At 46.9% G+C, this 8247-nt stretch overlaps 1 long non-coding RNA gene across 1 annotated transcript; it reads right to left on the reverse strand.

The window, feature by feature from the left end:
• Positions 1-1445: 1445 nt before the first annotated feature.
• LOC123483169 lies at positions 1446-1950 on the reverse strand. Its single transcript, XR_006658102.1, has 3 exons — positions 1888-1950; positions 1623-1689; positions 1446-1530 (listed from the first exon to the last, which is right to left on the reverse strand). It is a non-coding gene; the product is annotated as an uncharacterized LOC123483169 (long non-coding RNA).
• Positions 1951-8247: the final 6297 nt, after the last annotated feature.

Genomic DNA, 8247 nt, shown 5'->3' on the forward strand with positions numbered 1-8247 from the left:
TACTAATTTAATGCCACCGGGGCCCGCCGGTGTAACTGCTTATTGACTGTACACAGTAACGTTACAGCATGATTGTAGCGGGTCTACTAACGCGTTAGTTCTATTAGCTATACTGACTATGATGTTACTTTAGCTAATATGGTGACAACGATGTAGGCTGTGTGTAGCAGTTTGGCTTGGAAAGGTTTTTTCGCCTGGTCACATACAGCTGATGTGTTGTGCATTGAAGTCCACAAGCGAAGGAATGAGGTGAGAGGAGGAGAGCACATGGATGCGAGAAGGAACACAACGGGGCTGTGTGTTTACGCATGATCAGGGGTGTATTCATTCCGGCGATTCTGTTGAAAAAAAAAAATGGAACGGAAGCAAACGGAACAAAAGGGGATAAACATACTTGAATTTGTCCGATAGAAACTCTCGTTTGCAACTGTTGGACTAATGATTACATCCTATATCAGCTAGATGCAGGCAAGAGTGTGCAAGGCGGTATTGAATGTCACTGTCTGTCCATGTGTCACTGTCTGTCACCTCAAATTTGTCTCTCGACCTGTGCACCTACGTTGTAAACTTTCCTTCATAGGCTAGGTTGTAGCAACCTCATGATGGGTATTGGGACAATTTGATTATCATAAAGTAGCCTAAACCTATCGCTGTTACATTGAACTGGGGAATGGAAATGAATGACAGTCATCCAATATGCTGTAATAGAAATATGGCCAGTGCTCATGAAAATAAATTGTCCTCCCTCATCTTAAATGGCACTGACCGCCACTGCACTACACCTGTTAGTAGTACCTGAGAATTTGATAAAGAGTTTCTTCCTCACTTTGCTTTAGCCCGTTTTATCATCTCTTCCTCTGACATCTGGCCCGTTGACCTTTCTAAGACTCTATATCTACTTTTATTTTTCTCTTTGCCTCTTGAAACATCTCGTTGGTGTAGCATCCTCCTCCGTTCTCTCTCACCATCTTCTCTATGGTGTTGAGTAGCTCCTGCTACTTGGTACTGGTTGCTGTGCTGACCCTGCTGATTGGTGTTCCCAGTATTTGTTGTCGATGACGTGACAGCCGGCCTCCACATTTCTCCACAAGCTTGTTCAGTTCATCATTCTGTTGGACAAACTTCTCAATGGTCAAACCATTGAGTTGTTCACCATGAGTGAAGAGGACTGTGGTATATTTGAAGGCCTCTGGTGAAAAATATGTCTCGATTTTCGCACGGCTTCGTTCTCGTGGATTGTGTACCGTTCCACTTTCAGTACAATGAGAAAGGCATGCGCCCCGAACACACTCTGATATACATTTGACTATTTTAGGTTTCAGCTCCTCTTCAGTTATGTCAGTGTCAAAGAATCCAGGTGTGTCAATCAGGTGATGTTTCTTCCTTTGATGTTCTTGGTCTGCGCTTCACATATCTGAGTTACGAGGTGGATGAACTGCCTCGCGAAAAACACATCATCTTGTCCGAAGATGGTGTTTCCAGCACTGCTTTTACCTCCTCCGGTTTTCCCCAGCAGCACAATCCTGATGTCTATAGGGACGGTTCATAATTATAACTTGAAATGGATCAATCATATAGTAATAATGTATTTGATTTAAAGGTGGGGGTGAAATGTAACTCACCTTGCTCTGGTCGAGCACCCAATACGAACCCTCTGAGATGCAAAGCATTCTGGGCAATTTGAAAAGCCTGTAGATTAGAACAAACAATACAACTGCAATGAAGGACTGTAATTGCAATTATTAAACAAATCTGCAATTATGGATGTGTTACACATTATTATTAAACAGCTTCAGATAATCTGCAATGTGTTAGGCTGATACATATTTAAGTTTAATGGACATTTAGTTTAATTCTTTGAGACCTTCTTTAAAAGTCCTTCCTCACCTTGGTAGGATCTCTGTCATTGGGATGGACGACAATGCGGATAAGGAAGGGGGTTCTGCTCGCTCGGTTCTGCTCATACCGGACGGATCTCTTCTTAGCAGAACCTGCGTTGCCACGTTGTGAGGGACACGGAGAACCACAACAGTTCCAACTACAGGGAAGGCAACGGAACGGAAGCCCTGCTTCTCACAAGAGGTCAGGATTTTCCTCACACCCTGCCTCAGAGCCTGAGAGAGGACCAGAGATCAAGTGTTAATGGAGGTTCAAGGTCATAACACATACACACACACACACACACACACACACACACACACACACACACACACACCTGTACTGCTTGTCCTTGGGGGTTGTTGTCCCAGTGTGCACAGCTGAGGAAGAAGACACAGCCAGAGCTGAGACCAGACATTCCCTCCACCAGGACGTTGTCACCAGGTGCAGTCTGTCCCCTTGATTCCCTCAGAAATGCTTTCATCAGCCCCGGTCCAGCTGCCTTCGACAAGACATTACCAACACGGGAGGAGAGAGGGTCACTACCAACCATTGGGGACACAAGGGCATCCACCTTCAGAGCGACAGACAGAGAGAGAAAGACAGAAAGAGATAAATAAATAAAGAAAAAAGGGTAAACAGAAAAAGGGAAGAGAAAGTGTCAAAGAGAACGGAACATTGAATCAGTATGAAGTCAACATAATTCTACAGAATATTGTTGAATGAAGGCTGTGGCCATGTCACTGTGTGTCTCTCTCTCACCTTCTGCTTCTCTATGGTTCCCTGGATGATCTCCAGCTGGACACAGACCTCTGGAGCCGCTGCTCCCCTGGTGGAGGCAGAAGTGGTGTCTCTCTGAGGAGCATGTGTAGTGGTAGTGGTGGTGCTAGACTCCCCCTCCCAACCAGAAAACTCCCTCTTCCCCTGAAACAGCCTATCACAAAGCCTCCTGCATGGCTTTCACTGCCTCTCCACTCACATCAATCAGAGTGACCTTGGTAAGGGATGCGCTGTTCCCTCCCAAAGTCCCTCACTGCAGAGACTATGGCCTCTGAGCACACCTTCAGAGGAACGCTGAATATCCCTGAGCTGATGCAGGACATGGCCAGGGTCTGGAGCTCCATGGTCTCTGCCAGATCCAGGGCTGCCTTTACTGTCTTCTCCAGCAGAGGGCGCTCATTCCCACCTACGCTGCCCCTACTGGTCCCACCCAAGATGCAGCAGCATCTTACAAGGCAGATTCCCTCCTGTAGTCTCTACTACTGTACCTGTGGGGTACTCTCCTCATCTGCCCTAACCAGATCCCCGCTGTACCCTCAGGTCCCCCCGCCTTCGGCTCAGGAGCTGCAGCCACGCCCCCAGCGTGATCCAGATCCTCATTGGCTGCGTTCACCAGCGTCTCGCCCATTCCTTGGTGATGTCACCCTGACAAACCACTACCTGCAATCCCCCTGGAGGTGATAGCTGGTGGCTCGCGACCATCTCCTCACGTCTTGGTCCGGGGCCCGCTTCACCGACTATGCCACCATGGTTCTGTTGAGGGCGTCCCACGACTCTTACACTGGACCGGTCTATGAGAAAGGCCCCGATCTCCTCCCCTCAGCTCCTGAACCTGCTCAGGTGGCCAGCAGCTGCACTCTACACCCAGGACTGTACCTGGCCACCACCCTGCACCTGCTCTGGTTCATCTCCTTCACCTTCTTCTCAAGCTTGGACCTCAGTTCAGCCGGGGATGGCAGCACTGTTGGGCAAGTCGATCTTCTCCCCTCCCCAAACTCCCCCAGCAGATCTTTCTCAGCCTGGTCCAGTTTATAGGAGGAGAGGGCGAACAGACGGAGCTCTCTGTGTCCCCCAGCTCTACTTTCACATGGCATCCAAACCCCAGCAGGCTGCTCAGGTGCTCAGGCCTCCATACTCCTGCCTCAAGAAGGACAGGAGGTGGAGGGACACCTCAGGCACCACCCGGCTCCAGCACCAGAGAGATCTTATCTATAACTAACTGTCTGGCTGTCCGGACTTCACTTGCTGAACCCTCCAGCACCAGCTGAGCTGAGTCACCGCAAGATCACTCTCACTCCAGGAACAGCCTCACCTAGATCCTTCTCATAACTTCCCTAGAAGACGGAGCTTGGCCGGTTCCAGACGACAAGTGGTGCTGATCTTCTCCTGCTTCCCTGAACTCAGACCCTGAGCCTGGAAGGCCTCCAACTCCTTCAGTTTGGCCTGTACCTCAGCCTCCTCTCCAACCACCACTGCAAACCCTGCCTCGCAGTAAACCCTCACATCCTTCGAACCTAGGTACTTCTCTGCAGCAGCGTCTGGAGCTACATGCGCCTACCTCACAGTGGCATTGGTACCGCTCATGGAGATGTTTGAACAGTTTCTCTACCTGTGCCTTCCATGGTCCCACCCGCCCCGATTCCATCTCCACATGACCCAGCTTGGCCTGGAGTCTCTGACCACTGCCCTCCCGTCCTCTTGGTGGAGCTGGACAGAGCAGCCCAGAAAAGGCCAGCTGCTGCTGCAGGTCTTTTCCAGCCCCAGGGCTCTCCTTCAGGTAGCGCAGGAGGTAGGAGTCTAGATGGAGTTCATGCTCTAGGCCACCAGGTGGCGATGTCTGGACTGGGAAGAAGGGACGTAATGGGAGGGAGTTGGTGACGCTACAGTCAGAAAAGAAAGGTATAAGTCCTGGATAATTCTACTGTAATGATTATTATGTCTGGATTTATCTACATGTATTATTGATTTATTATTGTAGGTCAACCGTACAGCTGCGTCTGGATTATCTGATACATCTAAAAAAAAACTGGTTTGGCATTTGTCCATTTAGTGTAGTACAGATTTGTTTTGCTAAAATGTATGTTCTTGTCATTCCTCATATTGTAAATTATGATGTTACTTATTACAATATAACATACACCAAACATGCAATAAAATCAGTGCAGACTATTTTGGCCTCATTTGAAGGGATATTATAGTTATTACCTGACTGGCAGATCCACAATGTATGACTAAGCTATGTGTTTACTGGGATGCAAATACAACAACAGTGCATTGACGTCTGTGTACTTTGACCTCATGTTAGGGAAAATAAATGTCTTATCTAACAGGTTATGTGACTCAGCCTGTACTCTATACTGTAGTTGTGTCTGTATAGTCGGGCGTCACCGCCTGACTGCTTACTGGGGAGGTTGTTGTGGGTGGAGGCTCCAGGCTGCCTCTCAGAGTGAGGCAAAGAGGTCCCCCAGGCATCTCCAACACATGATGAGTTTTCTGAAGTACCCTCTCCTGGACTGGAAGAGTTACAGAGTCATAATGAGTTGTTGTTGTTTTGTTGTTGTCATGTAGTATTAGTAGTAGTAGCAGTAAGAACAATAACAACAACAGAAATAATTATAATATTTTTTTACTGCATTAATTAAGCCTTTTGCATTTAGTCCAGGACTTGAAGAGTTAAAGGCTACATAAACTAAAGGAGTTGTGCTGTAATCTCTAAAGTAATACACTGTATATACATCTATAATGTTCTTAATTAATCATAAAAGTTATTAAAATAAAAATGTTATTTCCTTTTAAATTGATAAAGTACTGTAGAGTTAATACATATAATGAAAAGCCAAAGGAATGCATTTGTGCATACCTGTCTGCATACCTGTAGCCTGGCTATGTGAAAGTGAAATTTACTCCAAAACCAGATTTATTTGCTGAATGTCAGTCATCACTAGTTACCATAGCCACAAAGTCATAAACCCTGCCTCTTACTACAATTTATTTTCTTAATAAAATATTATTTCAAACCTAACAATAACCTTAAACCTAACCTTAACCACACTGCTAACCTTATGCCAAACCTTAACCTTAAATCGAGACCAAAAAGCATTTTTCTTTTCATGAATATTCAAAAAAATATATATAAATATATTTAAAAAAATAATAATAATATGTATTCACTAACTGTAAGTCGCTCTGGATAAGAGCGTCTGCTAAATGACTAAAATGTAAAATGTAAATGTAATGATAGCCAATTCTGACTTTGTGGCTGTGGTAACTAGTGAAAACCGCATGTCTGACAAACATTCTGATTTGGAGAATCCTCATTGAAGTTTAAATATGATTGTCTTACCCAAATGTAGGCCTATTCAAATGATAAATTGTAATCAAATAGGCCATAGAATAAATCATATATTGAACAAACTCGAATTTGAAAGTACTTTTTTATCTTCTCTTTCTGTGATGGGTCCAGAGTCTGGCACTCGAAGAAAACAGGGTATTTGTAAACTTCCATTTTATAACGTAGCCTAGCAATTAGTCAGTCGGTCGATGAGAATAACTATACTGCTGCCACAACATACACCCATGCTTGGCCACGAATTCCTATTATTTGATCAGATTTACATAACTTGATGAACTATAGAGGTCGCTTATGATTGGTTCAGATGTAGTCCGTCTGGAACGTCCGGAAAATCAACATCTGTGTATTTACGGCGCTCGTTGAGGGGATTCGGTTAATCTGGCCCGGTCACCCAGGTATGCCTCTTTGCACCAGGTAGAAGTTGTTGCATCTGTTTTTGGAACAGGGCTGCCTCCTGGCCCGGTTCAAAGCCTACAGGGATGTCGGCTCAAACAAAAGTGGTGTAATTACACATGCTGGGTAATGAGTAGGAATTTTGGTTTTCACATGCAAAAGTGATTGCTTTTTTAAAATGTGTGTTTTACTTTATCTGCCTTTCCAATAAAAAACTAGTTTGAAAATTGAAATATATATTTTATAGAAAAAATGTTCTATGTTTTTGGATGATGCACCAGGTTGCATTGTTGACAACATGACAGAGATTACTAAACGATTTGAACCACTTTTGCTGGTTCAAATCGGCCTCAGCATAATCGAATCCTCCAATGGTAGAGGGAAAGGCTACATGCAGTGACGTGCACCGCTCACATTGATGAGCTGTCATGAGAACCATAAACACAGTTTTTTTAACCCTAAACTGTAGGGCAGGGATCATCAACTAGATTCAGCGGCGTCCGATTTCCGGAACATAATTACATATAATTTGTAGACCGCAAATTGACCGTAAGAAGCCCAAACAGATATAATGTTTGACCGGCCTTCAAGCCACTGCCACTCCTCATCTCATCATTCCATTAGTTTTGTCTTGTTTATTACACACACACCTGGTTCATATCCCCTCATCAGCACCTGTATCAGTGTTCCCTCTGCCCTTCTTGTCTTTGTGTGTGATTGTTTGTTGTAGAGGAGATTATAGCTCGGTGGGAGCTCATTTCTATTGTGTATCGCTGGGGTTATTCACCCGTCTGCCTTATTTTCCCCAGTGTGCCGTTTTGTCCACACTGGTGTGTATTACTCAATGCTGTGTACTCTATTTATTGATTAAACAATTTATTCCGTGATTTCCTCTCCTGCGTCTGACTCTCATCCATCATTACCCGCTACAGAATCACACACCCGAATATGGAGTCAGCAGGAACCGGAATATGCCTGGAGTCGTGGACCGGGTCGGGTCCGGGGAGCATTCGAATATACTAGCCAGCTTGGCGAAGCGATGGATCGGGTTCTCCAGGTCGTCCAACGCATGGAGAGGAGAGGACCCGATCCTTCGGAACCAGCTGGGCTACCGGATCCAGCCAGCCACACCCCAGCCACACCCCAGCACCCAGAGGTATTCACCTTTCCCGACCAAGGGAATACGACGAGACAGCGGCCCGCTGCCAGGGTTTCCTCCATGCAGCTGGACCTCTATTTCTCCACTATCAGCCCGGCTCCCTCGGAGCGGAAGAAGGTGTCCGCCCACGTCTCTTGCCTTTCGGGCAAAGCCCTGGAGTGGGCCAACGCGGTCTGGAGTGAAGGAGGAGCCGCGCTTGGACAACTACTGGAGTGCGCTCGCCTCTTCCGGGCCGTCTTCAATCACCCTCCCGGGCGAGAGAGGCGGGCAAGCGGCTGGTCCATTTGAGGCAGGGGGGCGAGACCGCGCAGGAGTCCAGACTCCAGCGGCTGAGTCCGGGTGGAATGAGCGGGTCCTCCATCGACCACTTCTGGTGCCACCTGCAAAAGGACGTCCGCTAGCCTGCCGGGCGTACGTTGTTCTTCAATCAACTGGTGGACATAGCCATCCGGATGGACAACCTGCTGGCTTCTAGAGGACGTCCTGGAAAGGGCATGCCTGTTCCACCCCACCCCAACCCGGATCACAAGATGATGGAGCTGGGCGGTGCGGCGTCCGGGGGAGAGCTGGGCGGTGCAGCGTTTATTGGCTTTGCCAACTACTATCGGAGGTTTATCCGGGGCTTTGGCAAGGTCGCAGCTCCCATCACATCTCTGTTGAAGGGTGAGCCATCCCGGCTTCGCTG

This window comes from Coregonus clupeaformis, unplaced genomic scaffold (genome assembly GCF_020615455.1).
Source record: "Coregonus clupeaformis isolate EN_2021a unplaced genomic scaffold, ASM2061545v1 scaf0039, whole genome shotgun sequence".
In the NCBI taxonomy this organism is placed as follows: Eukaryota; Metazoa; Chordata; class Actinopteri; order Salmoniformes; family Salmonidae; genus Coregonus; species Coregonus clupeaformis.